The sequence below is a fragment of the Ahaetulla prasina genome, chromosome 2, assembly GCF_028640845.1.
Source record: "Ahaetulla prasina isolate Xishuangbanna chromosome 2, ASM2864084v1, whole genome shotgun sequence".
Lineage (NCBI taxonomy): Eukaryota > Metazoa > Chordata > Lepidosauria > Squamata > Colubridae > Ahaetulla > Ahaetulla prasina.
The window spans coordinates 39,797,511-39,823,406 of record NC_080540.1 but is presented as its reverse complement, the minus strand read 5'-3'; the positions used below and the strand labels follow the sequence as shown (position 1 = coordinate 39,823,406).

General features: G+C 38.5%; 1 protein-coding gene and 1 long non-coding RNA gene across 2 annotated transcripts in view; one reads left to right on the top strand and one right to left on the bottom strand.

Annotated features, from left to right (window-relative positions):
- The window catches only part of LOC131191323 (monocarboxylate transporter 2-like), a 35,184-nt gene extending 30,056 nt beyond the window's left edge, over positions 1-5,128 (bottom strand). Inside the window, exon 1 of the mRNA XM_058169354.1 lies at positions 5,052-5,128. The gene's annotated coding sequence lies outside the window, so the exon portion shown is untranslated. The remainder of the gene's footprint in view (positions 1-5,051) is intronic.
- Positions 5,129-19,143: 14,015 nt separating this feature from the next.
- On the top strand, positions 19,144-22,349 carry LOC131191326 (uncharacterized). Its single transcript, XR_009153467.1, has 3 exons — positions 19,144-19,643; positions 20,373-20,483; positions 21,370-22,349. It is a non-coding gene; the product is annotated as an uncharacterized LOC131191326 (long non-coding RNA).
- Positions 22,350-25,896: the final 3,547 nt, after the last annotated feature.

The following is a 25,896-nucleotide window of genomic DNA, read 5'->3' as shown; positions in this document are numbered from 1 at the left end:
CCTTGTGGATTTTTTTTTAACTCTGTCACATAGATTAATACGTGAGTTTGCTGTATGATTTTCCACTTTGTTTCTTTGTGAAGTAGCTAATTAAAAAAATTCAAACATTCATTCGCCATTGGAAAACTACACAGATTTCTTATTGATGGGGGAAAAAACCCATCCCTGGCCCTATTTTTGTATTAGACTGCATACTTATGCAAACAAAATTAAGAGAGATTTATTCTATCCACATAACTGCAGTAATTAAACTTGCTAGGCATTTCTCCTGTAAGTCCATAATTTTCCATCTTGCCCTATGGAATGAGGGAAAACATCATCTGAACTCTTTTTTTATTTTTTTAAAAAATTTAAAAATATACATCAATATCAATACATGAAAAGTGGGACATCTGGGTATCATTCATTTGAATACAAGTAGTAATGATAGTATTAATATTATTTGCTATTTAAATCATACTTATATAATTATAATAATATTCTTATACATGCCCTGTTTCCCCCAAAATAAGGCATCCCCTGATAATAAGCCCAATTGGGCTTTTGAGCGCATGGAGTAAGACCAAGCGCTTATTTCAGGGCTCAAAAAAATATAAGACAGGGTCTTATTTTGAGGGAAACATGGTATTTGTATTAAAATGTGAGCCTTCGTTATTTAATTGTTCAACATTTTATCTGACCTCTGATGTAACATCTTTTAGGTATTTGGAGAGTGACTATTCCTGTCATCTCAATTTCTTCAATTTCTCTTCATGGGCCTTAGTTTCTAAATCTCTTAATTCTCCTTTCTACTCTTCCCCAGGTTTCTTTCAGTGTGCCTTACCTCTCAGGATATTAGCTATCTCCCCCAGGTTTGTGTAATCTGGAAATTTAATAAACATTTGTTGTACCTTATTTAATTATAAACAAAATGTTAGAGTATGGGGCTAAATACTCCACTTGATACTTCTCTAGGGTTTGGCAAGTATTTTTTTAAATAGAATTTTCAATCCAGTTATGCATCCACTTAATTATCATGCTATCCAGCCCACACAAATTGATTTATTATTATAAGAATATATTTTTCTTCCATTGAACAACCCCAGTTTGCTCTACATGTTTTCTTGCTGATATCTTGTTATATCTAACCATCTTATTTAACTGGGTTATCCAGGCTTCAGCTTCAAACATTTCTAGCTTTGACTATTGAAATAGGATCCTCTATTCCCATGATGGTGAATCTATGGCATGTGTGCCACACGTGGCATGTGTAGCCATATCAGTGGGCATGCGAGCTCATTTTTGGGCCTTCTGGGCCCACCAGAAATAGAGAAATAGGCTGTTTCCTGCCTCCAGAGGGCCTGGGTGGTGGTGAGGAAGGCCCGTTTTTCTCTCACCTGGCTCCAGAGCCTCTCTACGAGTCTTGGGAGGGCGAAAATTGCCTTTCCCACACACACACCCGAGGCCCTCCGGAGGCCAGAAATGGCCTGTTTACCAAATTCCGGTTGGACAGGAAGTGACTTTTTTGCTGTCCCCAGCCTCCAGATCCTCTCTAGGAGTCTCTGGAGGCTGGGGACAGCAAAAAACTTCACTTCCTGTCCAACCGGAAGTTGGTAAACAGGCCATTTCTGGCCTCCGGAGGGCCTCCGGGGGGGGGGAGTTTTTGCCCTCCCAAGACTCATAGAGAGGCTTTGGAGCCAAATGAGGGCCTACCGGCCATTGTGTCCCCTCCCCCCTCCTGGCATGTGATGGCAAAAAGGTTAGCCATCACTGCTCTATTTTTTCTCTCATTTGTAATAAACAAAAGGAGTGCTTAAATAAGTGCAGGAAAAAATACTCCAAATATATAAAGAAGCAGTTAAACAAAACAATGGTATGATAAAACTTTGAATTGTTAAGTTTGATGGAAAAATATTTGATATTATTTGCATGTTTAAATAATCTACATTTAAAAATTGGGCTGAGTATCTCTTGGTTTAATATTTTCTTTTTTATTTATAACTTATTTGAACCCAAGAGATGCAAAGAATTATCCATTCACATATGATATTGCTCAAGCACCAAGGCCTGTCATGAAAAAAAGTCTCTCTCTAGATGTCTATGGAGATTCTGAGTCATGCAGGTCATGACTTGTCCCCAAGGTATTTTTCAAAAGGCAATTGGACCCTCTTTGTTTTTTGAAGACATTTTGCTCGTGATCTAAAAACTGAAGAAGCTTCTTGGATGAGAAGCGAAACGTCTTCAAGGAAAAAACAAAGAAATTACGAGATTAAAAATGATGATTGCCTTACAAAAATATTGTACAAATTAAGTTTTCCTGTTTTTTAAAACCTGCTTAAGAGCACAGACATCTATTTCTAATTACCTTGATGAAAAAATTGACACCAGAACTCAAAAACTCAAAAATCACAAGTGTATCATGTCATCACAATGACATGATACACTTCCATCAATAGTCCTCCTGCCCCAGTTTGGATGCTGAACTTTCACTATATTTTGAGGTCACTTTAGTTGGATGTTTGGGGCTTTTTCAATGCAACAATTCATTTCAAAGGATGTGGCTAAAGGGTTTGAAACATGCTCTTTCTAATGAGAATGATTTAACAGAGTTTCCAGAAGGTCTTTTTTTGTAAAAGCGGGCTGAAAATACCCTATTTTTGGCATGTTTACAAAAACCGTCAACTTTACACTCAATTTGTAAACAATTAGAAAGCAGTAGGAGAATGAAATTTTATATTCGAAAACCTTGTGTGGCTAAGTTATTACGCACAAAGTTTCATGTTTCTCATACCTTTCCTTCCAGAGATATAAAAAGCCAAACTTTAACCTTTTTTTCGAGCTGCAATATTTTTAGTTTGCTCCAAATTATCTAGATGGAGATCGCTCATGAGAATGTTTTTATTATTTTGTTTCATAGAGCACAAAAAGTTGTATAAGATGGCCAAATTTTGTTTCTCTGAACAAAATATTGCCAGAGATATTCTGTCTCAAAGTTGCTGGAACCTCAGAGTCATACTGTGGAAGGCTGCTGTATGGGGGTCACACAAATGACTGTATCTCCACAAGTATTGCATTGGCACACGTAACACTTTTTACCATTGTTCATTGGGGACATGTGTGCATGTTCACACAAAATTTCATCAAAAGCCGTGAGCAGGGCACTTTTCTGCAATCAGACCACTTGACATGGAATGACCCAAATGCTATTAATTAACTTCATAATGAGTTATTACTTAAGACCCAAAGGCCATGTTAAAACTAGTTCTGAGCCTCTAGGCAACTGCTCCTGAACAAAGGGAACTGACCAAAGATGCAAATCAAGCCGAAACCTGATGCAATCAATTGGTGTTTTTCCCAAGGGCTGCTTCTATTGTTTTTTCTTCATACTCATATCTAAACATCTGTGCAAATTTCATCAAAGGAAAATGAAACGTGAGCTGAATATTGCTCATGTATAGCTAAATATTCATGTTTAAAGAAGTGTTTGGCAAATATAAAAAAGACCTGATTTTCACGCAGTTACCTGCATGTTATTTATGTTATTTAAATATAAGTAACTGAATAGTAAGACACAACAGCGAGTGGCTGATCGCAACACAAAATTAAACAAAGTAGGGCCTGCATACTTTTTGGATGGGAGACCACCAGGAAAAGCCTTGTGAGGCAGAATGGGAAGTTGAAAAAAGCATCCTAGAGGAAGACAATAGCTGACTGCATCCATAGACAGTTAAAACTATTTGGCTAGTTTCCAGATTCTAGTTTTACTTTCTAAAATTGAAATCAATATGGGTCATGATCCTCAAATAATAAGATTTTTTTGTACTTCTAGAGCTGGCATTCTTTTGGAGGAACACCTACACAAAAATGCACACAGTCACAAGCTGCCTTTCTTTACATACAATGTAGTTTTATACCAAAACAGGTTGCAGTTTTGGCTTTCAAATGCTACACTGCTATATAGGGGCGTGTCATCTGTTGCCTGCATTTGGAAACTAGTACACAGGTAGATTTAACCAAGTAAAACAAGGCAGCAGCTTATGCCTCTCAGTGATCCTGCTTCTACTATGCAGCCCAAAAGCAACACATCCTTCTCTTTCCCAGACTGAAATACTCCTTGCCCAAGTGCCAAGAAAAAGAAACACCACACCAGCATCGCTGAAAGGCATAAACTATTATTTATTTGTTTTTTATCCTGCCTTCATTCTTTTTATAAGCAACTCGGGGCAGCAAGCATATCTAAGACTCCTTCTTCTCCTTATTTCCCCCCCACGACCACCCTGTGAGGTGAGTTGGGCTGAGAAAAAGCGACTGGCTCACAGACACTCAGCTGGCTTTACAATTATAGAATAACAATTGGAAGGGACCTTAGAGGTCTTCTAGTCCAACCCCCTGCTCAGGCAGGAACCTCTATACCATTTCAGACAAATGGTTGTCCAATCTCTTCTTTAAAACTTCCAATGTTGGAGCATTCACAACTTCTGGAGGCAAGTTGTTCCACTGATTTATTGTTCTGTCAGGAAATTTCTCCTCAGTTCTAAGCTGCTTCTCTCCTTGATTCGTTTCCACCCATCGCTTCTATTCCTGCCCTCAGGAGCTTTGGAGAATAGCTTGACTCCCTCTTCTTCTTCTCTTTCATGCCTAAAGCAGGATTAGAAGTCGCTGTTCCCTAGTTTTTAGCCTGGTGCCTTAACCACTACTAAACCAAACATCCCTCAGGCGTGATGGGCACATGCAACTCTGTAGCAGATGACGCCGTCAGAGGCTGAATCTCCTGAATGCCCCTAGCCATGGTAACAGACCACGCTGACCGTGAAACATTTCCCTTGTTTCTCGGGACACACCGAGTACACATTTGTAAACGCGCGCTCTTGCACACCCATAGGACACGCTGGCAGATGACGCGCCCCTCCGAGCTCCACGCGTGTGTTAAAAAGCGCCCCAGCTGCCTGCGGAAAGGCTTCCCTCCGCTTTCCCTGACTTTGAAACTGCGGGGAAAGTTGAGCGACTTTGGCGCGCTTTTCCCTCCCCACCTGCCGCAGCTTCTGCTTGGAGCCGCAAGCAGGAGCTCTTACCTTTTGCTTCAGGCCAGGCAAAAAGTCTGCCTGAGAGCGTTGGGGATACGAGGCGCTCGGGGGGGCGGAGACCTGGATAGGCGGAGTTTTAGGCGGGAAGAACAGGGAATCTCCCCCCACCCCCATTCTCGGCCCTACATCTGACGCAAGAAGTGCGAGCTCCTCGCGGTCTTTCGCCTCTTTGGGGTGAAACCTTGCCCGGGTCGGCGCGCGCGCCCTGCAGCATTTAAATGGGCGCGCTCTGCCTCACGCTGCCCCGGGGAAGGCCTGGCTTTGCTTTCGGGGACTTCACTGAAGGCAAAGCACCAGCAGGGACACCCCCCCCCCCCGAAATTAAGGCGAAGAGCGTCTGTATGGAGATTTTCAATCATCCAGGTCACGGTGGTCCCATAAGTGCTTTTTCCAAAAGGCAACTGGACTGGACTTTCTTGGGTTTGGTTTGTTTGTTTGTTTGTAAGCGTTTCGCTTCTTATCCAAAAAGCTTCTTCAGTTCAGAACTTCTTGGATGAGAAGCGAGATGTTTTCAAAGAAGAAAAACAAGAGAGTCCAATTGGCCTTTTTTTTGGGGGGGGAGGGGAAGCACCTTTGAGATCAGCATGACCTGGATGATTGGAAATCTGCATAGAGAGGCTCTTCGCTTTAATTTCTGGGAGTCCCCTGCTGGTGCTTTGCCTTTGGCTTCAGTGAAGTCTTGCGGCCTGCTGTACTTTCTATACCAGTGTTTCAATTTGAAACACTGACACAAGTTGAAGATTCGTGGTGTTGGAATGTAAACACCTTACGCCAGTTTGACACCTCTGCCTCGGTATTGAGAAATGCTGTAAGAATAAGTTCCCTTTGAGAATGAGAAATGTCTTTTCACCTCATTTCCTGGTTGGTTCCTCGGATGGGGAACTATCACGAGAAGCAAAATAGTAAAACCAGAAGCAATGCCAATAAGGACTTCCAAATTTTGGAATAAAATATAGACAGCAAAGATTTAGCTGGTTCTATATCACACTTTGAATCAAGGATTAAGTGTGGATCTTCAACCTTGGCAAGGATCTAAGTTGGGTCTTCAACCTTGGCAACTTTAAGCCTGGTGGACTTCAACTCCCAGAATTGAAGCAAAGCTGACTGAGGGATTCTGGGAGTTGAAATCCACCAGGCTTAAAGTTGCCAAGGTTGGAGACCCCTGTTATAAATAATCTGCAGTGGTTGCTAAGAGTCCACAATGTCTTAATTATGGAATAGTTATTGATTTTTGAGAAACAAAAGATAACCATGTTACCTTCTTTACATTAAACAGAGAGTTCTGGCCAATTCTGGCTTTCCTTTTTAAGGTGTATGAATTCAACTTCCAGCTTTTTTTTTAAAGTTGATTTGGAGCCATTTGTGGGCTCCTGGTAACTGCCTGAACAAATCCCTGCAGTTTTCTTAGCAAGGTTTTTCCAAAATAGCTTTTCCTTGCCTCCTTCCTAGAGCTGAGAGAAAGCAACTGGCCAGTTGGCTTTATACCTAAAATGAGACTAAAACTCATGGTCTCCAATCCCTAGCCTTAACCATTACCCTAAAGTGATTCTTGAATTTTTTTAAAAATTTTATTTGCATTTATATCCCGCCCTTCTCTGAAGACTCAGGGCAGCTTACACTATGTCAAGCAATAGTCTTCATCCATTTGTATATTATATACGAAGTCCCCCAACTTATTGCCCCCAACAATCTGGGTCCTCATTTTACCTACCTTATAAAGGATGGAAGGCTGAGTCAACCTTGGGCCTGGTGGGACTTGAACCTGCAGTAATTGCAAGAAGCTGCTTTTAATAACAGACTGCATTAGTCTGTTGAGCCACCAGAGGCCCAATACAGTAAATAACTCTGCTTTTTATCTGTTTGGAAAATTGGGACAACAAACTGAAAAAAATAAAGGAGTAGCCTCCACAGTCCAAACCCTGAAACCAATGTGGTTGTATTATAGTTCAGCTCAAGTTCCAAGGATAATTTTTGAGGTTCACAATAAAATAAAGAAAACTTTTAAGTGAAAATATTGCACTACAGAAAGATGATAGTGATAACCACAATAATGGTTGTGATTATCTATAACTATCACAATGATAGTTATTGCTATCACACAAGTAGGTATTACTTGTGTGGTAGAAAAGAATGACATTTCTAAATACCTAAACATCTCTAGAACTAAGGATCATGGAACCTCATATTTTGAAACTGATATTGGCTTTACTCTGCTCCCAGAAGTTTATGGAAAAGACAACTGGTGAACTGCCTAGAAACAGTTATAGACATATAAATTATGTAAGTGAAACATTAATCACACTAGAAATCTAATACTGCCACAGTCAAATGTAGAAATCTATTGTGTTTTAACAAATAAGAAAAGTGGGGAAGGAAAGTTGAAAGGAAAATTCAAACTCCTCAAATTACTTCAAAATATCTTGGAATTATTTAAAATCACAGAAGTTACATATAGAATGTAGGCTACCAGTAAAGATTACTGGTTAGGAAAGTTATTGTTACAATAAGAACTGATGTCATTGGTTAATTAAAAAAAAATCAAAGAAAATCTTTAGAAAAAAAAATCCTTTAAAAAATGGAAATGTTGGCCAAATGTTGGCCATAAAAAGGAACATAAATATGCATAATGGAAGGAAATGTTGAACCAAGTGACAGATTCAGGGGCAAATTCTATGATTCCCTGAAGGATGCAAAACAGAACTTTAAGAAGAATGTTATTAAGGCAAACATTACTAAATTATTTCAGGAAGGAATTCTGAAGAACTTAGTTAACGGTATCTTTAGGATCTCACTGCATCACCAGGCAAGCTTGATCTTTTGGGGTCATGCCTTTAATGTCACAATGCGCACCAAAAAGAGGTGGGCCTTGCATTGCAACATTGCTTTCATCACCTGGACCTTGCTTTACTCATTCCACAGACATACGGTATGGTGTTGAACTTAGATAAATACTGTTGTATCAACAAATGAAGCCACTCTGCAATTCTTGCATTAGGCAAGAGATTGGATTAGAAGATTTTCATTTTCCATTTACTTTCCAGTCCTTTGACTCTTAGATTTTACTGGCAAACAGAAAAAAAATCACTGTGTTCAGTTGATAGCTGTCAAACTCTTAAAGAATTTATCACGCGAAAATTGCTCCTACCCAGCCCCATGTAATTGTAAGCCTCAATACAACATGGCTGAAAACGTGCTTTATAGTGATAATTTTTAAACAATGATTGGATGGCAGGAAGATCTACTAAATTACACATCACTTAGAATAATATTTATTCCAGGCAAATTGATACAAAATACCATTGTTGTGTTTATTTGAAGCAGATATGGCTATTATAAATATTCAATTCGTGAAAATGCTTCTGTCTGAATAATCTGCTTCTGTGTTTCCGTTTTTCCCCACCTTTGCTCCAGTTTTCTAACCTGTGGATTGTAAGAATAAACAAAGACTATTGAGAAAGCTCAAGCTTTCGTTTATCATTGAGTTGAGTCAGGTTTACCTTTCTTACTAGTTAGATGAAGGGTCATATAGCAAAAAATTTTTACAGATAAAATGACTAAGCATTTAAAAGGCTTTATAAAGAAGCATCACTAAAGATAAATCCTGTCTCACTAAGTACCAGGCATGTCAACAAATATGTAGATAGCGGTGGTGGGAGAAATTATTTATTTAGTTTTCCAAAAAGCTTTTGACAAAATCAGATTTGGCAATTAGGATAACAGAGGATAGGTCCTTTTATGGATCACTGTTCTCTAAAGCTCATCAGTAGCAGCCTTTGGCCTTCCATTTTAATGAAATCTTCCTAGGGTAGAGCAACATATGTGCACTCATAAGCCTTCACATCGAAAAATGACATTGTCCTTTATTCCTTACAATTGGGCGAGCATGATGGCTCAGTGGTTAAAGATGCTGAACTTGTCAGTTGGAAAACTGACAGCCCAGATTTGAGACCCAAGCACAGTGTGAAGGGGTGAGCACCCGTTATTTGCCCCAGGTCCTGCTTCCCTAGTGGTTCCAAAGCATTGCAAATGCAAGTAGATTAATAGGTACCACTTTCAGTGGGAAGGCAATTACTTTCCATGTATCTTTGGCATATAGCCATGATGGCCACATGACCACAAAAATTGTCTTTGGACAACACTGGCTCCCTCAGCCAAGAAATGGAGATGAACACCTTGCCCTACAGTCAGACACAACTACTGTAGACAGGGAAACCTTTGCCTTTTATTCCTTGCAATTATTGTTAACAAGCCAAGAAAAAAATAACATTCTGGTCCATCCAGGAATAATCCAATTGGTTGGCATGAAATTTACTTAGGCAAGCCAACAGCTCAAAGCTCTTCCCGCTTTGTGCCTTGTAGGACTGGTATACTAGTCTTAGCCAGCATAAACCCATTATGTAAAAAAACACAACTTCATTTTGCTTTTAGGTGCTTAAGTTAACTTTCCCTTTCCTGTTGCAGATAAATGAGCTAAAAAGTTTTGCATATCAGCCTTATTAAGTAGGAAATGAAAGGTCATTTTAGTAATGAATCGACCTGGGATGACTATTCTCTGCAAGGCTGAGAATACTTTGTTGCTTGTTGCCTGTTGCTTGCTAATGATTGTGCGCCTTTGTTTTCCAAAAGTGAATTAAAACTATGCCAATTTGTGTTAAAGCTAGTGTTTGACCATTTGCTTAATGACCATTTTTCATACTTATAACCAATGCAGCATCCCCATGGTAATGTGACCAAAATCCAGACACTTGGCAACTGGCATGTATTTATGACAGTTGCAATGTCCTGGATCATGTGATCACCGTTTGTGACCTTCTGACAAGCAAAGTAAATAGGGAAGCTAGATTCACTTAACAACTGCAGTGATTAACAGCTGTGGCCATAAAGGTCCTAAATGGAGCAGAATTTCCTTAACAACTGTCTTTTTTAGTAACAGAAATTTTGGGATCAATTGTGGTCGTACGTTGAGGTCTCTTGATTTGTATTGGAGGCTCTTGATTTGTAATGTAGTCCTGAGGGTACACCTGAACTCGCTGCACAGAATAAACAGGTTGCAATTTCCCATCTTGTGTGAGAATTGGCTTCTTTGCAGCAGGGAAAATTTGGCCTTAGCTGGGCCAGTCTGGCACCTTATCTACTTGCGGAAAAGTGAATTCACCATTTTTCCTTCTTGGGATCCAGAGTTTTGATGCTACCTGAGGATTAAAACAGCCCTACCATCTTCTTAACTGGAGAGTTTGTTTTATAAAAAGAGAGCTGAAAGCAAGCAGGTGTCAAGAAAAGAGTTACGCTGGAAGACGGAAGAATAAGATAAAGAGCTTAATTTTGTACAGCAAAACAGCTTTGCTGGGGGGGGGGAACAGATACAGGTTCTGCACATGTGTTCTATACCCTACTAAGAAAAACATGTCAAAATAAATATGCTAAAAAGCCAAAGCCAAAGCCAAAGCATTTGGGATACATGGTACACCCTATCTGATGTTTCCTCTACGACAGGGGTGTAAAACTCAAGGTGCTTAAATCTGGCCCACAGGGCTGGCCTTGAAATAGCAAAGGACTGGCCAGCAGTGCCTCTGGCAGCCAAAATGGGGTGCATGTGGTCATATGCAGCCCCCACCCAGCCCGTTTTCAATCTGGACAGCCTCCTGCAGCACCCTGCTGGCCAAAACGGGGTGCAAAATGCCCGTTTTGGCCAGCAGGGTACTGCAGGAGGCGTTCATCCCATCTCTCCCCACCCACAGCCGGCCCATGTAGGAGAACTACAATGCTGATCTGGCCCTCGAAGAAATCCAGTTTGACACCCCTGCTTTAGGAGGTGCCTCAAGCATCAACGGGTCTAGCCCACTTGATTTGGTATACATCAGACAACCTAGAGGGATATTGGATATACAGTAATTAAGAAAGGTGGCATAAAAAGCTCAAAGAACGTTGTGAAATATATTCGGTGAACATTAATAAAACAGTACAGAAAAACATTTGATAGCTGGTATGTTTTCCTGACAATAATCCAAAATAATCAGTACTGTCTTGTTGGAAATTATATGTGCTGTTTCTTAATTTTATTTATTTATTAAATTTATATGCCGCCCTTCTCACTATCTCAAGTAACTCTGGGCAGCTTACAATAATATAAAAACATAGCTGTAAAAACATTAAAAGCGTTAAAATTAAGATTAACAATCAAATAAAAGGTTAAAATCAAGACCATGAATGGTATGAGGCTGGACTATTGTGTATATATGTATATATAGAATGTAGTGTGTCGTATACCATTCTAATGGCAGAAAGCGAAGAGGAACTAAAGAGTCTCTTGATGCGGGTGAAGGAGGAGAGTGCAAAAGTTGGCTTGAAACTCAACATTAAGAAAACTAAAATCATGGCATCTGTCCCTTTCAATTCCTGGCAGACAGATGGTGAAGAAATGGAGGTAGTGATAGATTTTATTTTCCTGGGCTCCAAGATCACCGCAGATGGGGACTGCAGCCAAGAAATTAAAAGACGCTTGCTCCTGGGGAGGAAAGCTATGGCAAATCTAGACAGCATACTAAAAAGCAGAGACATCACCCTGCCAACAAAAGTGCGTATAGTCAAAGCTATGGTTTTCCCAGTTGCAATGTATGGTTGTGAAGGTTGGACCATAAGAAAGGCTGAGTGCCAAAGAATTGAGGCCTTTGAACTCTGGTGCTGGAGAAGACTTCTGCGAGTCCCTTGGACTGTAAGGCGAACAAACAAGTCAGTCCTAGAGGAGATCAACCCTGACTGCTCTTTTGAAGGCCAGATCCTGAAGATGAAACTGAAATACTTTGGCCACCTAATGAGAAAGAAGGACTCACTGGAGAAGAGCCTAATACTGGGAAAGATTGAGGGCAAAAGAAGAACGGGACGACAGAGAACGAGGTGGCTGGATGGAGTCACTGAAGCAGTAGGCATGAGTTTAAATGGACTCCAGAGGATGGTAGAGGACAGGAAGGCCTGGAGGAATGTTGTCCATGGGGTCACGATGGGTCGGACACGACTTCACAACTAACAACAAAGTGTGTAGTATAGAAAAATAACCTTTGTTGTGAAACTGACACATAATTACTGATTACTGCTAGGAATTTCTTCATACTAGATCTGTGATGGCGAACCTATGACACGTGTGCCAGAAGTGGCACATAGAGTCATCTCTTCGAACACAGCAGCTGTCACCCATTGCTTTTCTAGGTTCTGGTCTTCGTGCACGCATGCGTGCCAGAAACCGGAAGACCAGGTGATCACCGTGCCTGCACCTGCTAGAATCTGGAAGGAACTGCTCTTCCAGTTTCCGATGCTCCCATATGTGCCAGGGAGCTGATCTTCCAGTTTCTGGCATTCCCTTCCCCCCCCCCCCGCCCTGCCCAAAACACACTTCTGTTCGATACTTGGTGCCAAAAAGGTTTGCCAACACTGCACTAGATAATCTGTAAGTATTAAATCTGGGTTTTTATAGTTTCATTATGTTTTCAACCAAACATACTTCCACAGTAGCTTACAGGTTATGCAGAAACATCACCTTCAGGTTTATCATCTAAAAACACTTTACAAAAAGTGGGGAGAAGGAGAGGGGGGTTCTTGAAACAATTATCAATAACCCCCTCTCCTCACCAGTTCTTAAAACAACTACCGTGGATGGAAATAGTCCAGATCACCTGATGGAAAATGGGTAAAATACTTACTTACTTACTTTTACTTACTTCTCAATAGTGTCAAAGAAAAGGTTGTTTTCCTCTCCATTTCCTTGCTATCCTGTCTGAAGGATTAGCTGAAGGTAAGCCTTTGAACTCTGGTTCTGGAGAAGACTCCTGCGAGTCCCTTGGACTGCAAGGCGATCAAACCAGTCAGTCCTAGAGGAGATCAACCCTGACTGCTCTTTAGAAGGCCAGATCCTGAAAGTGAAACTGAAATACTTTGGCCACCTAATGAGAAGGAAGGACTCACTGGGGAAGAGCCTAATGCTGGGAAAGATTGAGGACAAAAGAAGAATGGGACGACAGAGAATGAGGTGGCTGGATGGAGTCACTGAAGCAGTAAGTGTGAGCTTAAATGGTCTCTGGGGAGGTAGATGGTAGAGGACAGGAAGGCCTGGAGGAAAGTTGTCCATGGGGTCATAATGGGTCGGACATGAGTTCGCGACTAAAAACAACAAAGCAACATTATAGAGCTTGGGAAGACATCTGTCTAAGCAGATATAGGGTGGTGAAGTCTGCCCATCCAAAGCCATCAGGTAGGTAGATAGGAATGGACTGATTTTAATCATATACAATCTTGCCAAGCAAAGGTGCCAAACTATAAATGCTTTTTAAAAGTGCTTCAGCGTCACTGAAAGAAATCCAATTCCCTTACAGCTTCTTTGGCATCACAGTTTCCTATTGCTTCCTATCTTGAAGGTTTTGAAGTCTATAATAATTTCTCCATTAAACACAGACATTTATTATATTCAGAAATAATTTTGAATTCAATGCCATCTCAGCCCTCGAGGAGATAAGACAGAAAAAAAATGGTCTTCTTTTACAAATATTCTCAGGAAAAGCAAACAACTTTTCCATTTGGAGAACATTATTTCTGTTGGTGATATGTGCAGACAGACACTTTATGTATGTTTTATATATAAAGAAAACCTCTCATTAGATTTTAAATCACCTTAGGCTAGAATGCTCTGTTTCTCTTAAGCATAATCATGTTATTTGGCGTTTCTGAGCTTGCCAATAATCAGTTCCTGGGCACAATTCAGATTGCTGCTTTTGGCTTATGAAACCAGGTTGGTACAAAGATATCTTCAGAATTAACTGCTCCAGTCAGAGTTGACTTGTTGAAGTTACTCCTAGGAAAAACCTACTACACAAGTGACATGGGGAGGTCTGAAAATCTTGCTTTTCTGTCTCAGCAGCACCCACATTGTGGGATAACCTCTCCTTAGAAGTGAGACTGGGCACTATGTAATGGCTTTAGAAAACTAGTGGAAACTGAGTTTTTCCAGAGTGTTTCTGGGGAGTGCTACTTTGGGTGGTATTCATTATTTAATTTGGTTTGTATATATTTGTTGATGGGTGGTAAACTGTGGTTTTATTGCATGTTTTCTATGTTTATAAGGGTTCTCGAAACATTTCATGGCATATAAATTCCATAAACACATACTAAAGTTTATAATGAGCATTCCACAGATGTCTGAAATGAATTTCAAAACTTCTGTGCAAGTTATCAGTTCTTGTAAGGACTATTTGTTCCTAGCCCAACTCAGATGAAAACAGCTAACTATCCTTAACTGATTGTGAAAAAAGGTAAGCAAAGTTAGGCTTAGTATTTGGTTGGGAGATCATTAAGAAATCTCAGACCTATATTCTGAGAAGCTGAAAAAATACTCCAGAAGATGGCAATGACAATCTCTCAGTATTATTGTCGAGAAAAACAACAACATATTATTGAGATGTCTTGGTAGTAGAACTGAGCTTAATTTTAAAAAAAGTTCCAGCAAAACTCAAAACTACTTCATGTTGCAGTATGGATGTCTTGCTTTTAAAGAGAAGCAAGATCTTTTTTTTAAAAAAACCCTGCAATCTTCAGGTATGCGAGCAGTGCAGTGGATCAGCAGCTAAGACACTAGGCTTATCGGTTGAAAAGCTGGCCCAGGTTCAAGACCTGAGTGCCACATGACAAGGTGAGTTCCTATCCTCACTCCAGTTCCTGCCAATGTAGAAGTTTGAAAGCATGCAAATGCAAGCAGATAAAAAGGTACCACTTTGGTGGGAAGGTAACAGCGCACTGTGACATTATGCTGGCCACATGACCGATGAAATGTCTTCAGACAGTGCTGGTTCAATGGCCATGAAACAGAGATGAGTAAAATCCAGAGGGACTCCTTTATCTTTCCTTTTTTCTTCAGATATGCACATAGTTGTACATTTGAGCTTACAGTCAAATCAGATCAAAACCCACAGAAGACTTCCAATAGTCTTCTGGTTGCACTGAATACTAACTTGAGAGTTTGATTTATGTGGCTACTATTACTCATCAATTTATTTTACACCAGGATATCCAAGTTCTTACTGTAGAACAAGAACACTGGATAACATTTTTTTTCAAAAGTTTTGCTTCCCGAAAAACTTTTGGTGATTATAACATAATAACAGAGTTGGGAGGGACCTTGGAGGTCTTCTAGTCTAACCCCCTGCCCAGGCAGGAAAGCCTACACCACTTCAGACAAATAGGTATCCAACATTTTCGTTAAAATTTCCAGTATTGAAGCATTCACAACTTCTGCAGGCAAGTTGTTCCACTTATTATTTGTTCTAACTGTCAGGACATTTCTCCTTAGTTCTAGGTTGCTTCTCTCCTTGATTAGTTTCCACCCATTGCTTCTTGTTTTACTCTCAGGTGCTTTGGAGAATAGCTTGACTCCCTCTTCTTTGTGGCAGATCCTGAGAGATTGGAACACTGCTATCATATCACCCCTTCTTTTCATCAGACTAGACATACCCAGTTCCTGCAACTGTTCTTCATATGTTTTAGTCTCCAGTCCCCTAATCATCTTTGTTGCTCTTCTCTGCACTCTTTCTAGAGTCTCAATATCTTTTTTACATCGCGGCGACCAAAACTGAATGCAATATTCCAAGTGTGGCCTTACCAAGGCATTATAAAGTGGCACTAACACTTCACGTGTTCTTGATTCTATCCCTCTGTTTATGCAGCCCAGAACTGTGTTGGCTTTTTTGGCAGCTGCTGCACACTGCTGGCTCATATCTAAATGGTTATCCACTAGGACTCCAAGATACCTCTCACAGTTACCACTATTGAGTAAGGTACCACATATACAGTACCTGTGCATTTTTTTTTTGCCTAAATGTAGAACCTTACTTTTTTCACTGTTGAATTTCATTTTGTTAGATAGCGCCCAACCTTTTTTTGATAGAGACCCTCAAACTGAACACAAATACAAATTCATAATGATTGTTATGAATATCCTATCAAACATAGGAAGGTTGAGAAATATGAAATTAACTTTTAATGACTATAGTGCATTTGATCATATAAGGTTTCCAGCATGCTACATGAGGTCTTCAAAAAGATCTTGACTTTGTGTCAGAATGGTCAAAAACTTGGCAACTCCAAATCTCAACCAGCAAATGCTCTGTCTTACACATTGGAAAAAAGAATCTAAACACTAAATACAAACTCAATGGACATTACCTTACAGATGACCCCAACCCTATTAAAGACCTTGGAGTTTTCATATCCAATGATCTAAGTGCCAAAGCCCACTGCAACTTCATCGCAAAAAAGGCTTTAAGTGTTGTAAACCTAATCTTACATAGCTTCTTCTCCAGAAACACTACACTGCTAACCAGAGCTTATAAAACATTTGCTAGACCAATTCTTGAATACAGGTCACCTGTCTGGAACCCATACCACATTTCAGACATCAATACAATTGAATGTGTCCAGAAATATTTTACAAGAAGAGTTCTCCACTCCTCTGAAAACAACAAAATACCTTATGCCACCAGACTTGAAATCCTAGGTTTAGAAAACTTAGAACTCCGTCGCCTTCAACAAGACCTAAGTTTAACTCATAGAATCATCTATTGCAATGTCCTTCCTGTTGAAGACTACTTCAGCTTCAATCATAACAATACAAGAGCAAACAATATATTTAAACTCAATGTTAACCGTTTCAATCTTGATTGCAGAAAATATGACTTCTGTAACAGAGTTATTAGTGCTTGGAACACACTACCTGATTCTGTGGTCTCTTCTCAAAATCCCCAAAGTTTTAACCAAAAGCTCTCTACTATTGACCTCACCCCTATTCAGCAGCTCTTTCCTTCTGATTGTCATTTGTATTCAGCGTCCAGTATACCTTATTGCAGTGTCCAATAATAATCAGCCAGCATTGATGAATTCCAATTGACTTGCAAAAATGGTAGCATTTTTCCATTGTAGCAATGTCCTGGTGAAACCCTTTCACCTTGTTCATCACTGACTGCACCTAGATTAAATAACTCCAAGTGTCAATGCAGGAAATGAATCTTCAGTGACATTCTCCACTTCATGGTCTTATATGTTGTAAGAAGTTTGTCAACCAACTGAATGTAGTTTGATGCTCTATAATTGCCAATAAAATTCTCAACTACCTCCTTGAATGTTTTCCAGGCCATTTTCTCTGGCTGCACTAGCAAATCCTTGAATTGTTTGTCATTGATGACGTATCTGATCTATGGACCAACAAAAAGGTCTTCTTTAATCTTGCCATCAGTTATTCTGTCTCACATAACAAAACTTCACCTTCCTTCTTCAACACTTTCACAAAATTTGAAGTTGTTCTGGAATCAAATTATTCTGGAGGAGCCACTTCTTTTTAATGTGATGGGACTTTCTTGCACAGCTGTCCTAGTTGCATATGTAATAACAATACTTGGTATATCCTAGCTGTATTCCAAGCAGCAAAGCCACTACTTGTGACTCACTACAGATATTCTAGATATGCTTCAACAACAGTTCCATGTTTCATAGGTTTGTTTTATGTGTGCAGCATAGCCAACAGGTACTGAAGGGTATACATTGCAAAAACAGATTTCTATAAAACATAGCATATTACAGGCTATTTTGTGATTAGCAGCCAAAGATTTATAGGATACACCCAAAAATGTTCAGGAACCAAATGTTTGTTTTCGAAACACAATAAAGGTGATTCATAATTCCAGAAAAATATAACAAAAACAGTATATACAGAGATTATATTGGTTGCACTTTCAGAAGGAACTATTTATTTCATACTGATAAATTATTCTGGAAAAATACAGAGTTTGATATTGCTTTCAACCCCTTTGGGACAAGTGTGTGTTAATTCAGCTGCTGCTTTGGAATGCTGTCCTACTTAGCTAATGTTTCTAGCTTAGTATCGCTTTACTAAATCTTTTATTTTCTCACCTGATTATGGAAATCTCAATAACTTGATTACTTTTCTCTAAAGCAGGGGTATCAAACTTGCATCATCATGTGATGTATTGGGACTTTCCCCCCCCCCTCCGCTAACCAGGTGGGGGTGGGGCCAGAATGTGATGCATCTATCCTGCGGGCTGCGAGTTTGACTGCCCTGCTCTAGAGTGAAAAAAAAAAATCCTGTCAATTTGAAAAAAAAAAATTCAGTGGAATGTTAGAATTGTTAAAAACTGCAAGGCTATCTAGCATCACGTTATCGTACCCACATCTTTGTATCAGTGGTGAAATCCAATTTTTTTTACTACCAGTTCTGTAGGTGTGGCTTGGTGGGCATGGCAGGGCAAGGATACTGCAAAATCTCCATTCCCACCCCACTCCAGGGGGAAGAATACTGCAAAATCTCCATTCCCACCCCACTCCAGGGGGAAAGATATTGCAAAATCTCCATTCCCACCCCACTCTGGGGCCAGACAGAGGCAGTATTTGCTGGTTCTCTGAACTACTCAAAATTTCTGCTATCAGTTCTCCAAACTGCTCAAAATTCCCGCTACCGGTTCTCCAGAACCTGTCAGAACCTGCTGGATTTCACCCCTGCTTTGTATGCATTTATGTTGCAAGAATATTTCATGTAACATATAGGCAATAGTCTCCACATGTTAAATCTGACCTAAAAATTGAAAATGTTGCAAATTATCATATTTTCTGCTCCATAAGATACACACACACCCCCAAAGTGGATGGAAATGTCTCTGCATTCTATGGAGTAAATGTCGCAGCCGGGCCGCAGCAGTGAGGTTCTTTTATAGTGCTGAACCCTGCTGGAGTGCAGAAGTCAATAGGCAGAGCTGGCACATGAGAGGACGCCTATCTGTGGTCCTCTCAGACTCTGCCTTTTGCCCTCATTACACTGCTGCTCCATATTCGGCGCTCCATATGCACAGTGAGACGGCACTGCAGATTCATTTTTTTTTCTTCTTTTCCTCCTCGAAACCTAGGTGCATCTTATGGTCTGGTGTGTCTTATGGAGTAAAAAATACGGTAAGCTTACAATAGGGTTCAGTTTGGAGTAACCAGAAGGATAACTATTTCTTATCTATTATTTATCTGATTTCCAGAAATCTGTACATCATTCTTTTCAATAATATGAACATCAATATCAGCCCATACAATATTCATTGATTCACATGGTGTTACTGAACAACCACTTCACAGAATATAATATTCTCTACCATAACCAAACTTTTAATGGGTAGTCCTCTACTTATGGCCATGGCTGGAGAAGACTCCTGCGAATCCCTTGGACTGCAAGGTGAACAAACAAGTCAGTTCTAGAGGAGATCAACCCTGATTGCTCTTTAGAAGGTCAGATCCTGAAGATGAAACTGAAATACTTTGGCCACCTAATGAGAAAGAAGGACTCACTGGAGAAGAGCCTAATGCTGGGAAAGATTGAGGGCAAAAGAAGAAAGGGACGACAGAGAACGAGGTGGCTGGATGGAGTCACTACTGAATTTAAATGGACTCCAGAGGATGGTAGAGGACAGGAAGGCCTGGAGGAATGTTGTCCATGGGATTGCGATGGGTCGGACTTCGCAACTAACAACAACAACAACGAGCAGTTGTTAAGTGAGTTTTGTCCCATTTTATGGCTGTTAAGCAAGGTATTGCAGTTGTTAAGTGAATCATGCAGTCATTAAGTGAATCCGGCTCCCCCCCCCATTGACTTTGCTTGTTGGAAGCCAGTTGGGAAGGTTACCAATGGTGACCACATGATCCTGGGACATGCCAGTTGTTAAGGGCCTGGATTTTGATCATATGACCATGGGAATGCTACAAAAGTGATAAACTCTTGTAAGTCACTTTTTTTTAGTGCTGTTGTAACTTCCAACAATCACTAAATAAATGTTTGTAAGTCAAGGACTATCTGTATATTCATTTTTTATAGTATAAAGTGCATAGGGTCCTAAAATATCTAAATGTCTCAACATCTTTTTTACATCATGGGGACCAAAATTGGATGCAGTATTCCAAGTATGGCCTTACCAAGGGGCCTCTGTGGCTCAGGCTGCTAATGCAGTCTGTTATTAACAACAGCTACTGCAAGTTCAAATCCCACCAGGCCCAAGGTTGACTCAGCCTTCCATCCTTTATAAGGTAGGTAAAATGAGGACCCAGATTGTTGGGGGCAATAAGTTGACTTTGTATATAAATATACAAATAGAATGAAGACTATTGTTAACATAGTGTAAGCCGCCCTGAGTCTTCGGAGAAGGGCGGGATATAAATGCAAATAAAAAAAAATAAAGTGGTATTAATACTTCATGTGATTTTGATTTTATCTTTCTGTTTATGCAGCCAAGAACTGTGTTGGCTTTTTTGGCAGCTGCTTCATACTGCTGGATCATATTTAAATGATTGTCCACTAGGACTCCAAGATCCCTCTCACAGTCACCATTGTTGAGCAAGGTACCACATATACCTGTGCATTGTGTTTTTCTTTCCTAAATGTAGAACTCTGAATTTCATTTTGTTAGATAGTGCCCAATGTTCAAGTCTGTCAAGATCCTTTTGTATCTTAAGCCTATCTTCTGGAGTGTTCCTGCTAGCTTGGTGTCGTCTGCAAATTTGATGAGTTCTCCATCTATCCCATCGTCCCCATCCTGTAAAAGTTTAACTTCTGCTTGCATTACTAATTTTGTAATTGATTTGGAGTTTTGGACATTAATTTCATATTTGCAAAATTTCCAAAATTAAGAACTGTTTTCATAAAAATGTTTTGATGCTTTGCGTTGTTCTGTGATGGCTAATTCTATACCTCTGTACAACATTTGAACTAATATTCCTCTCCACCATTTTTATCACCCGTATGCAATATAATTTCATTTTAATCAGGGGTGAAATTCAGCAGGTTCTGACAAGTTCTGGAGAACTGGTAGTGGAAATTTTGAGTAGTTCAGAGAACTGGTAGCAGAAATTTTGAGTAGTTCGGAGAACCAGCAAATACCACCTGTGGTTGGTCCCAGAGTGGGGTGGGAATGGGGATTTTGCAGTATCCTTCTCCTGGAATGGGGTGGAAATGGAGATTTTTGCAGTATTCTTCCCCTGCCATGCCCACCAAGCAATGCCCACCAAGCCATGCCCGCAGAACTGGTAGTAAAAAAATTTGAAATTCACCACTGATTTTAATGTATGCCAATTAATGTACATTCAATGTGACAATAAAGCTATTCTATTCTATTCTATTCTATTCTATTCTATTCTATTCTATTCTATTCTATTCTATTCTATTCCATTCCATTCCATTCCATTCCATTCCATTCCATTCTCAAATCATTTCTGTCAATATTTTTAGAGCAATGATGAATAGCAAGGGAAGAAATGGACATCCTTGCTTTGAAGCTGTACTGAAAATCTACAGAGAAGATGCCATTTGACCATGAACGTCTGGACACATGCATTTGACTCAGCCTTGGAACTCTTCTCTGGCGTTGATTTTATCCAGTAGAGCCAACAGAAATTGCCTTTGCAAATTGACAAAGGCTTTTTCCACACCCGAAAAGATTAGTGCAGCTTTCTTCCTTTCTTTATTTCTGTGTTCTCTTATATTGATTATGAACCTGCTATTGTCCTTTATATTTCTCTTTCAGATATAGCCTGTTTGATCAATATGTATTATATCTGAAACACATTTCTACAATTGATTGTAAAAGTTTTATAATCTATATTCAGTAGCAAAATTTCTCTATATAACCTTGGTTTCTTTGGAAAAATTTCCTTCTTTGTAATCAGAGTTGTGTATGCTTCTTCCCTGGTTGGTGGCATTGTCTTTGTTTCTTTAAGATCATCCATCATTTGTTGATAGTTCTAGCAGATCCTCCTCAAGTTCTATGTAATAGAATTGAGGACCTGTATACTGCACGAATCAAGAAGAGGGCCGTGAAAATATTTGCAGATCACTCGCATCCTGGACATAAACTGTTTCAACCCCTACCCTCAAAACGACGCTATAGAGCACTGCACACCAGAACAACTAGACACAAGAACAGTTTTTTCCCGAAGGCCATCACTCTGCTAAACAAATAATTCCATCAACACTGTCAGACTATTTACTGAATCTGCACTACTATTAATCGTCTCATAGTTCCCATCACCAATCTCTTTCCACTTATGACTGTATGACTATAACTTGTTGCTGGCAATCCTTATGATTTATATTGATATATTGATCATCAATTGTGTTGTAAATGTCGTACCTTGATGAAGGTATCTTTTCTTTTATGTACACTGAGAGCATATGCACCAAGACAAATTCCTTGTGTGTCCAATCACACTTGGCCAATAAAATTCTATTCTATTCTATTCTATTCTATTCTATTCTATTCTATTCTATTCTATTCTATTCTAATATTGAATTGTTGACCCATTTGAACCTTGTATTTTTCCTAATTTGATTTATCTTAGTGGAATCTTTGTTTCTTGGACAGTTAAGTACATATTTGCCTGTGCTGATCACTGAATTAACTGATAGCTGACTTTTCAATATCTTTGTTCATTGTGGCTTCATCAATGATAATTTTAGAATATAATTCTTTAAAAAAACCTACAAGTACTTGAATGTAAAATCTGGATCTTTATTGTTGATTTTGTCTGTGTTTGTTTCTTTTTCCTAAATTGATAAATTAAAGCATTTCTTGGTTAATTTGCATGTTCAATATTCTTCTGTATGGCAGACTTTATTTTCTACTGTAATTCTTCCGTTTCTAATAAATTGAATTCTTGTTTAGTTTCTTGCAATTCTATCTCTAATTGTTTACTTGGGTTAGAACTTTCATACTTTTGTTCCTGTTCTCTTATTTTTGCACCTAATTGTTGTTGTTTTTTAAATTTGTGTATTCTCTTTTTTTGTTTTGCTTCTAATTTAACTGCAGTCAGTAAAATGAATGTATTACCAAAGATAAATTATTTGTTCTAGTAATGCTAGTTAGCAGTTTTCAAAAGAGCTTTATAAGAATGGCAAGAAATTATCAGCAACTTTATGTGAAATGGTAAAAGGCCAAAAATTAAATTTAAAAAATTATCTGATTCAAAAGACTTGCTCATCCAAATTTTAAACTTTATTATAAAGCAAGTTGCTTGTAATCGGTAATAGAATGGATGATGTTCCAAAATAGTAGACTTGGCCTAGCTAATAGACTTTACAGAAATTTATGTTACAGAGATACAAGAGGAGGGGGAAAAATTAAAAGAATATATTATCAGACAAAAGTTAATAAGAGCATTGAATCAATAAGGAAAATAGCTCAGTTTCACATCAACCTTGTTAGAGATAATTCCAGTAATAAAAATATAATTATATATAATTATATATGCAAACATGGCCTACTCAAATTTAATGAATTGATTAAAGACACAGCAAAAAGAATTCAGTGAAGGCTGGATCAGGTCATGGAAGGATATGTTTGATATGTTTACTTATTGTTGGAAGGGTAAAATCTAATCTTAAGAATGAGGCAGGGATATAAAGAAAAAAGGCAGAATTTAAAATACATACTCAAAATCAATACTATCTATTAGGGCATTTATATAAACTCTTATTTAGATATGACCCAAAGAGAGAACTAATTAAAAAACTGTATTATAAAATGGATGCAAATTTTTTGAAGAAGCGGTCAGAACATAACAGAAGAAAAACTATGGCCCAAATCTATGAAAAGTATTCCAAACTGCAATCTAAACGAAAATTGGTACAAAATGTTTTACAGATGGCATACAACAATAATCTACAGGTTATTAAGTCATACAGTAATAAAATGATGGAAATGTCATGAAACAGAGAGGTTTTCGGGGGTTTTTTACCTCATGTAGTGGTCATGCAAAAAACTTCAAAAGTACTGGAAAAGTATACAAAATGCAGAAAATTTTGGAAGTTAAATTTGAAACCGAATCGCAACTTTTTTTTACTAGGTATAATACTATAATAACAAAGTAAATATCATAATTTATTGTCAGGTGCAAAGGATCACAACCATACATTTAGTTGCCGTTTAAAAAAGGCTTTATTGCTCACACCTATACACAAGAATCTAAAGTTCAGTACTAATTTGGCATTAGATAAGGGTCAGTGGAATTCAAAACTTAGATTGTTTGTGGTAACTTAAAGATTCTAAGCTGATGATGTACCTAACTCCATCCCCCAGCTCTACCGGTTCTTCTCCTACATTTACTGATATATGCCCAGAGCAGTGAGAGCAAATTTTGATCAATACTAGAGAAAAAATTCAATTGTGATGCTATTGGGAACTTAAACTTGGAAAGCATGAAGCAATGGCAAAATTTGAATAATAAATTTGAATAATAAATAAATAAAATCAACAGCATACCCCGAGTGAAATTTAAGCATATTCAAGCAAGAATGGTCCCCATATATACAATATTTTTGTTTCTTTTTTCTTTTTTAATATGCATAGACAATAACAAGTACAAACAGCACAGTGGAGACTGTAATATTAAGTATTAGCCTTCAGACAGAAACTCATACTATCTAACAAATAATTTAAAATATATTGTTGTGTTTCACATTAGATGTAAAATTTGAACAACTTCATGTTTAACGACATTAATATTTTAGAAGTTATAGCTAATATTGATATTATTTTCCTTTATCATTAAATATTTGAATTACCTAAACATTAAAGTATTCATAATCTCCAGTCAATACTTTATATTAGTACCGAATTCAAAGAATCTAATGTATTTCTTGTGTACAATTTTAAAACTAAGAAAGGCAAGATTTTTGTTTTTCAGTCTGCTGAGTTGAATTGAAAAATAGATGTTTTTAAATTTTGTTTTGCAAAATGAGATTCACTCTTTTACTTTGGAAAAACCAAGAAAGAAGGAAATGGTTACATCTCACTCACCTCCGCCATAAGTCGTGGAGCACATAATGGATGATACCCATGCAACCTGACTATAGGATATATTAAAAACAGTCTGGAGTTCTTTGTAGTAGATTGTCAAAGCTTTAGGGAAAGAGTAAGCAAATCCAACTGAAAGGGAGGCTCCAAAGACAATCATCCATCCATATCCACCATCAGGAGGTTTATAGCTCAAGTATTTGCTAACTGGAGAAGACATGGCCAGGTTACAGTTGACAGCTGAAGACAACTAGGAAGAGAAGTGAACAAAATGAATGATTTTCTCTTGAACCTCATCTCACTTTTTATAAAACATTTAAACAAACTACATAAAAAGGATATTTTACAGATAAAATATGCAATCATGTTCTCTACAGATAAAAACCAAAGTGGACAACATGCTTGAGAGTTTACTTCTGTTTTTGCTATTTTAACAGATTCTAGAAGATGCCACAGCTGATCAGTCACAAGCAGGAAAAAAAATATTTTAGATCAAATTTTTTTCTCCCATTTGTTATATTTTAGTTAATACATTATTATCTACATATATTGAAAAAAAGCTCTAAGTTAGAAAGTACAGGAGTGATCTCAACTTCATAACATAAAATTTATGAAAGTATTTTGGATTTGCACCCAAGGCTTTTAGAGGTATATACTGTATGATCCCTACACTTCAACTCACTTCAATATATTCTTTTGCAGTGGTGTACTAAGCTGGATAATCTTGTCCCTCCTTCATGAAAATCACTGCTTTAGCTTATAGGAAACCAAATGTATCCAAATCATAGAAACCAGAACTATAAATGTATGAGAAAGAATCACACAGATTTATCTACGTAACTCCTGGTTAAGGATTCTCTTCACCTTTCTGCTAATTCCCCCACCCTCATCAACTCACAAAGTAGAAATTTCCACTTAGGTTTCTTATTCCCAATCTCCTGCTTTCTCATGTTTAACACTATGAA